This window comes from Mirounga leonina, unplaced genomic scaffold, assembly GCF_011800145.1.
Source record: "Mirounga leonina isolate KUSES-001 unplaced genomic scaffold, KU_Mleo_1.0 Mir_169, whole genome shotgun sequence".
Classification (NCBI taxonomy): domain Eukaryota; kingdom Metazoa; phylum Chordata; class Mammalia; order Carnivora; family Phocidae; genus Mirounga; species Mirounga leonina.
The window spans coordinates 10498916-10506757 of NW_023270431.1; the positions used below are offsets into that span (position 1 = coordinate 10498916).

The following is a 7842-nucleotide window of genomic DNA, read 5'->3' on the forward strand; positions in this document are numbered from 1 at the left end:
TAAAACTTGTCACATCCAAATTTGGCAACACTTTAAAAATAAATATTAAAAAAAAGCTTATTCAAAAAATTTTAGGTTGAAAATATACCATTTTTAAAAGGTTCTCTGAATAAAGGTAAAAAGTCTGAAAATACTGAGTTGAATTTTTTGCATTTCCGTATGATTAAAAATTAGGATTGAGAATATTAGCACAATTATCAACTAGCACTATCCTGAGATTTCCAGGTAACTCAGAACTACATACTGTTTTCTCAATTATAAAAATACATAGAGACAATTGACTGAAAGTGATAATATTTTAAAATTTATTACAAATAAGATGCAGCTTTCCAGATTGCAAGCAATTTTATTAATTTTTTTAAATTAAAAAATATTACACTTGATCTTAGCCAAAAGGCCGAGAAGCGATAAAATTAAAAAATATTATATAGAAGTTATTTTAAAATCATGAATCTTGGTATTCAATTGTTCTTTTCACTTGCATATTTTGGGACTTTTCTGTGATTTTTTTTTTAATTTATCAACTTTTCTGATAACATTTATGCTAGTTGGTCTTGTCAAATTTATTTGGTATTCACAAATAATTATAATAAATAATTACAATAGTCTCAGAAAGCACTGGGTTGATTTGACTAGATGAAGTCAACTCCAGTGCTCTCCATGGTGTGAACCAACACTGCTGGTGAAAGTATATGTCAAGTCATCTCCCTCTCTTTACTCCTGCTTCAATTTTCTTCCTTTCAGAGATGCTGATCTTAAGAACGGTCTCTTATAAACATCCTTCTTGCTAACCTATCGCCAGGAACCTAACTTTCAACAATAATAATGTCAACAAGGGTTACCGTGAGGATAATAGTAAAACTGTGCCTGGAACATAGTAAGCACCAAATTCCAAATGACTTATCAAAGGGCCTATCTTTAGGATGATAAGAGTTAACAACCAATAACTGTGCTGTGAATGTCTTCTCAAAAGCAGAAGTTCAAGGAGCTCATTCATTTAACACTACTTTGTTGAGAACATATAGTAACTTTGTTTATGCTGTGAAACCCTGAGGGGGGTTGAGGATTACAGCTCTGATTTAAATCTTATATTCTACTAATTCAAGGGAGAAACCCAGATTAATTCATAATCATACTAATTATACTATTAAATATAGTAAAGAAAGGAAAGCTCCAATTACATATTTATTTATTGATGTATAATAAATTACTCCAAATCTTAAGTGTGTGGTTTTTTTTTTTTTAAAGATTTTATTTATTTATTTGACAGAGAGAGACACAGGGAGAGAGGGAACACAAGCAGGGGGAGCGGGAGAGGGAGAAGCAGGCTTCCCACTGAGCAGGGAGCCTGATGCGGGGCTCAATCCCAGGACCCTGGGACCATGACCTGAGCAGAAGGCAGACGCTTAACCAACTGAGCCACCCAGGCGCCCCAAGTGTGTTAAAGCAACTATTTTACTTTGTTTATAATTTTATGGATCAAACATTGAGAGGGCTCAGCTAGACAGTTTCTTTGGCATGACTAGGGCTAGATGATCCACTTCTGAGATGGCTTTCTCACTTACATAGTTGGTGTTTCTGTGTGTATTAACCTTTTTCTCTCTATGATAAAGAGGATATTTTACCCTTTAAAATGGTTTATCTTTCATAGCCACTTTTATAGCCACTGGTCCATGTCTCCAATTTCTTGATTATGGTTCCAGTGACAATTTTCCATGTCTCTTTGTTCCATGTTCTGAGTTCTTGATTCTGTCCTTCTTTTCCATAAGAAATGGAGACCATAATCATAATGAAATAAGCTTTTCAGCCTCTTTCCTGCATAAAGAAGTTCAAAGACTTATTTGCATTTTATATTATCTCTGCTCCTTTTCATCTAAGATGATATAATGGGTTTAAGACTTTGTGAGCTTGTAGTGTATCAGATTTTAATCTACTCCATTATATGAAAATCATTTCCACATTTCTTTTCAAGACAAGCTCTGCTCTGCCTTGGCTCAAAAGTCAAGTTGCTATGCAATATTTCCTTAAGATTCTTACAAGTGTTTTTGTCTAGTTAAAAGGGTCAGTGTGGCATGTCCTTAAGATTCTTAGAGGCATGCTTTTATGGCAAAGGGGGCCTAAGGATACTCTTGTAAGATTCTAAGAAGTCCTAACAGGGATGGCCTTACATCTTCCAGAGGTATCAACATAGGATCTTGGAACCATTCTTTTATAAAATTGACCCCAAGCCTACTCTATTTGTACCATATTAAATTTGATTCTTTCTGTGAGACTACTTTTTACCTTGATAATTTTTAGCTAAGAGGTAATGGAGATGAAAATTTTCTAAAACAAGCAAGTCCTGGGTCCTCCTGTATATTTTTTTTAAATTCTCCTCAAAAATGGAATGGTTCCTTCTTTAGTTGATCTCCCATCTCTATTTTATAAACAGGCATCTAGAAGAGACAACTGGAACTTTCTAGATACTACCTGGAAATTTCCCAAGCCAGAACAAACGTTTATTATTTACCCTTTCTGTTTTCCACTTTACCACAGGTGACAATGTTGCCAAAATTCCTTCTACTACATTGTAAAGTCCCCTTCTCCAGGCTCCAATAACATTTCCTCACTCACCTTCAAAATAATCATCAGAAGCATCCTCAAAGCACTAACAAATTCTGACTGACAATCTCAAAGCAATGCAACTTGTTTTAGCTTTTGTTATAGAATAAGACTGACTACCAAATTCTATTACAGTTATCAATCTCATTAAAATCAGCCCAACATTTAGTCACTCTATATAACTATTTTATTTTGCTCATAATTTTGTGGCTCAGGGATTGGGTTTCTGTTGTGGCTGAGGCTGCAGAATCCACTTAAAAGAGGACTTTTTAGGGGACCCTGGATGGCTCAGATGGTTAAGCGTCTGCCTTCGGCTCAGGTCATTTTCCTGGGGTCCTGGGATCCGGGCCTGTGTTGGGCTCCCAGCTCAGCAGGGAGTCTGCTTCTCCCTGTCCCTCTGCCTCTCCCCCTGCTTGTGCTCTTTCTTTCTTTCTCTCTTTCAAATGAATAAATAAAATCTTAAAAAAAAAAGAGGACTGGGCGCCTGAGTGGCTCAGTTGGTTAAGCGACTGCCTTCGGCTCAGGTCATGATCCTGGAGTCCCTGGATCGAGTCCCGCATCGGGCTCCCTGCTCGGCAGGGAGTCTGCTTCTCCCTCTGACCCTCCTCCCTCTCATGCTCTCTGTCTCTCATTCTCTCTGTCTCAAATAAATAAATAAAATCTTTAAAAAAAAAAAAAGAGGACTTTTTAGCTCTTATATCTAGTGCCTTGTTGTCTCTTAGCTTTTTTCTCTCTCCACATGGTATCTCTTCTTCCAAATGGCCTGAATGATTCCAACTTTTAATATGCTGGCTATGTTTCCTAGTACAAGTTTTCCAAGAAAAAGCATTCCAAGAGGTCCAGGCAAAAGCTGTGAAACTGCTTATGACCTAGCTACACTGTCATTCTGTGGAATCTATCCAGTCCAGCAAGCTGCCAAGGTCAGTCTACAGATGGTAAAAAAAAAAAACCTCACCCTTTCAATAAAGGAATAATATGCATTTACAGGAAAGAAGGTAATTAATTATAGTCATGTAAGAGAGAAGCTAAAAAATCTTGTTAGCATCAAAAAACCTAAACAAAATTTTGTACTTATAAACAAACAAAAACCTTACTGTTTAATTTGCAATCACTTTATCTGAATAATTTGAATAATCTGAATTAACTCAATCCACTTACATATGTGGTTCAATTAATTTATAATAAAAAGAGATATGGTAACATTTCCCAGTAAATCTTCAGACAATCAAATTCAAAAGATCCTTTAGAAACTGCTTGCCCTAGTAAATTTTAACCCACATTGACCTCTTGAAGTCAAGAGATAACTCCACTAAGAACAGATCCAACCTCTCTAAAACTTGAACTGGTATACAGTTCTATAAAGACTGGCTACCACACTAAAGGTCAATTCACTTAAGAAATCTAGATCTCAGGTGGATTGAGTTAAGAATGAAGTTCAAAAGCAATTTCTCTTACAAATGCAAAGAATTAATGATCACTGATTTCTTCTTTGCCAAGCCTGATCTCCTGGGAAAAGAATGGGACCCTGAACAAGTACTAATGGGTCTGTGACCTCAAGGCAAGGTTGGCTTTTCAGTGGTTTGGAGTTTCACAGACTGTTTCCTTGAGAATTTTTTAAAAAATGAATCCACTCTCTGAATCTAAACATTTTCTCAAAAATGTGCAAGTCCTTTACTTAACACTACAAAACTTGGTATCAAAGGACAAGACTACAAATTTTTAGACTTTCCCTGTTACAATGAGGAAAAAAAAATTGCTTTGCTATTATTTCTAATCGAATGTCAGAGGCTTATATGGCAGAAAAGACCTGGTTTGTTTCTACAGGTTTGTCATGGAAACAAATCTATAAAATTCACTCTCCTTACAAATGTCTGCAGGACACTTAGGGAGGAGCATCAGTAAAGAAACAATGACCTGAAATCTGCAACACTGTACAACATTACTAATGACAATAATAATTTAAAATCTCCTAAGTAATCTACTATTTTATGTTTCAATTTGCTGTTGGCAATGTTGTCCTCTTTTTGGGTTTGGTCTATACTCAAAAAATTCACTGTTCTGAGTTGTTACCTAATTACTTACTGTTTACCTTTCTAGACTTCATTGGTACCATCATCATCACCATCCAATGAAATCAGGTTACAGATGTTGTTTTAATTATTGCAACAACAGTATTACTACCATCTTTGGAAGATCATCTATAAAGCCTCTTCTGTGCTAAATAATGTGTATACATATTTTACATTTACAACAATTCTGTAAGGTAAATATTACACTGAAAGAAGAAAAAGAAACAAATAAAAGTCATTAACTCAAGCATTTAAAGATGCTGCAAAATGGAAAGCAGCTAAAAATGAAAATTTTTCAGGGAGCAAGCAGCCAAAAGATTTTACAGGGCTGATTGAAAAGGGCCACTTAAAGTTTAGTATTGTACTGAGAGCTGTTCACTGCTCAGATTCTTGGGAAATATGGGGAAAATGAGTTATGTTAATCATGACACAGGATGTAGGAACAGGAAGATGGGACCTTAGTTTAACAACCATTGGCTACTTAATTTGCATTTAGCAATAGGAGATAAGGAGAAGCATTCGGATGTTAAGATTCTCGAGGGATGACTCAAATATGGTATTTTGATTTTCTATTGATGGTGGCGAGATCATCTCTTGAGTTAGCAGTTAGCAGTTACATAGAAACATTTAAGACTTTGGGAAGCATAAAATATGGGACTACTCTGCTAAGAAACATTAGAAGTAGGATCATTAATAGACCCTGACATGTCACCTTAATTTCCCACTTATCTTTCCTAGTCCCAGCCTAGAAAACAAATCCACTGGATGAAGGCAATTGTTTAAAATGCATTTGCAAATGTTCAAATGATCTTTATGCATTGGTTCTTACTATGTCTCATCTTGACAATTTTGTCAGGTAAGTTTGGCAGATGGGAAACGTGGGTAGAACTATTTTCAAAATTTTTAAGTGAAATTGCCCTATCAATGCTAATTTAAGATTTTGGCCAGTTTCCTTCTATTATTTTGTTACCCAGCATTAAGAGCATGGAGAAGTAAGGAATCCTCTGTAGAGGAATAACATGCAATTAACTTATAATGATTCATTCAATAATTACCCTGGAAGTCATCAGGTATAAACAGGGAAGACACTGACCAATCTCCAGGGCCTTTGATGTAATAATAAAACCAAATAAATAATCGCCACTATTGTTCACAAGATACATTATTAATATTTAGAAACAAAATTTAACTGATAGTTTTTGTACCAGTTTGTATACTTGAATTTGAGTATGTTTCTTTTAACCTAAGAAGCATACACTTATTGAAGTATACAATTATTGAAACATATTTATATTAATATATCTTACTTTCACATAATAAAACTATGAAGACTGCATTTCTCTCATCATCTGTTAGTTTTTTTCCCCCCTCATTTAGTAAAGATAGAATTCTCACCGTAGTTAGAACTTACTTAAAATTTGGAGAATAACAAACAAACTTAATCATTTTTATTCTTCTTTTTAAAAAGCAAAGAAGCAAGTCTTCTTGTTACTTGGTGACTATTCCAGGAAACCCAAAAAGAGTTTTATAAATAAAGAGTATCTTAATAGTTGTACCTATAATAGGGAAGGAAAAATAATTTTTCCTCTACTCTCTGAGTACTTAGCTGAGACTCCTACAAAAAAAAAAAAAAAAAAGATTAACAAGAGGAAAACAACAGAAATTTAATAACATGTATACCACATGTATACATTAGGGGATAGCCAGAAAAAAAAGGAATAATTCAAAGAGATAGCTTTAAAATTTAGGATAGTATTTACTATCTTAATAGGGAAAGGAAAATGGGGGTGGGTGGGTATAGGCTTCTTGAAGAGAGGACATGGTTTTTAGGAAAACTGAATGGGCCCTTAGAGAAGTAGATGGGAAATATGATAGTTTGTAACAGTATTTGTCTGAGGGCAGTGTGACTTCTAGTGTCCACTCCTGAGATAACAGTCTTCCCTGGTTGACAAACTCCAGAGGAGGGGATTCTGACAATTGAGTTCCTTTTGGAGGTGCTATCTTTAGGCAGATAAGTGGAATTCAGAGAAAGCCTCTCCCTGCATTTGCTGTTTTCCAAGACCCACATCTGAAAATAAAATACCAAAGTGGCATATTGTAGGGTGGCATGTCCTGAACTCCTACAGTCAGATTTTGGGGTGACATACTCTACTACCCTTCATACTCTTTTGAATTTAGTCTTGAATATAGGAAAGTAATATTTGAGAAAAATTAACTAGAATAAATAGTTACTGGAAAATCACAGCATTGGGAACAATGATTATTAGGAACATAACTTTAAAAAACATATTATTTTCTTGGCAGATAATAACTTTGTTTTACAGAAACAAATTCTAATCTTTTCTATATATCAAGTAATATTTTACATTAAAATTATATACTTATCCTTATGAATAAAGAGAATAATATTGAATCAAAATAAATCAAAATTTTAGGGGCACCTGGGTGGCTTAGTTGGTTAAGCAACTGACTCAGTTTCAGCTCAGGTCATGATCTCTTGGGTCATGATCTCATGGTTTGTGGGATGGAATCTGCATTGGATTCAGTGCTCAGCGGAGAGTCTGCTTGAAGATTCTCTCCCTCTGCTCCTCCCTCCCACTTGCTCTCTCTCTTTCTCTGTAAAATAAATGAAAAAATCTTTAAAAAAATCAAAATTTTAACATATTCATTTTTTTAAGAGATTTTATTTATTTGAGAGAGAGAGGGAGAGCATGAGCAGTGGGAGAGGCAAAGGGAGAGGGAGAAAGAGAAGCAGACACCCCGCCTAGCAGGGAGCCCAACATGGGGCTCCATCCCAGGGCTCAGAGATCATGACCTGAGCCGAAGGCAGATGTTTAACCAACTGAGGCACTCAGGTGCCCATATTCATGGTTTTTATATTAAGGTATATTAATCATACCTTTGAAATCATACTTTTAGCTTAACATATAAATGACTTTATCAACATATTAAAGCAATGCATATTTATAGTACAATTCCCATATCAATTAACTGTAATGATTTATTTGAGAAATATACAAACCATATCTATTATCTTGCATATATTCACGTATCTCTGTAATTATTATACTAAGCATAGTCTCAGATACTTTTTATTAAATAACACCTTTAACCAGTTATCAATTCTTGTTTCTTCCAATCAAAGAAAGAGAAAACTACAAGACAGAAAATC

General features: G+C 34.9%; 1 pseudogene; it reads right to left on the minus strand.

Annotated features, from left to right (window-relative positions):
* Positions 1-314: 314 nt before the first annotated feature.
* On the minus strand, positions 315-409 carry LOC118017441 (annotated as a pseudogene).
* Between the last annotated feature and the right edge of the window lie 7433 nt (positions 410-7842).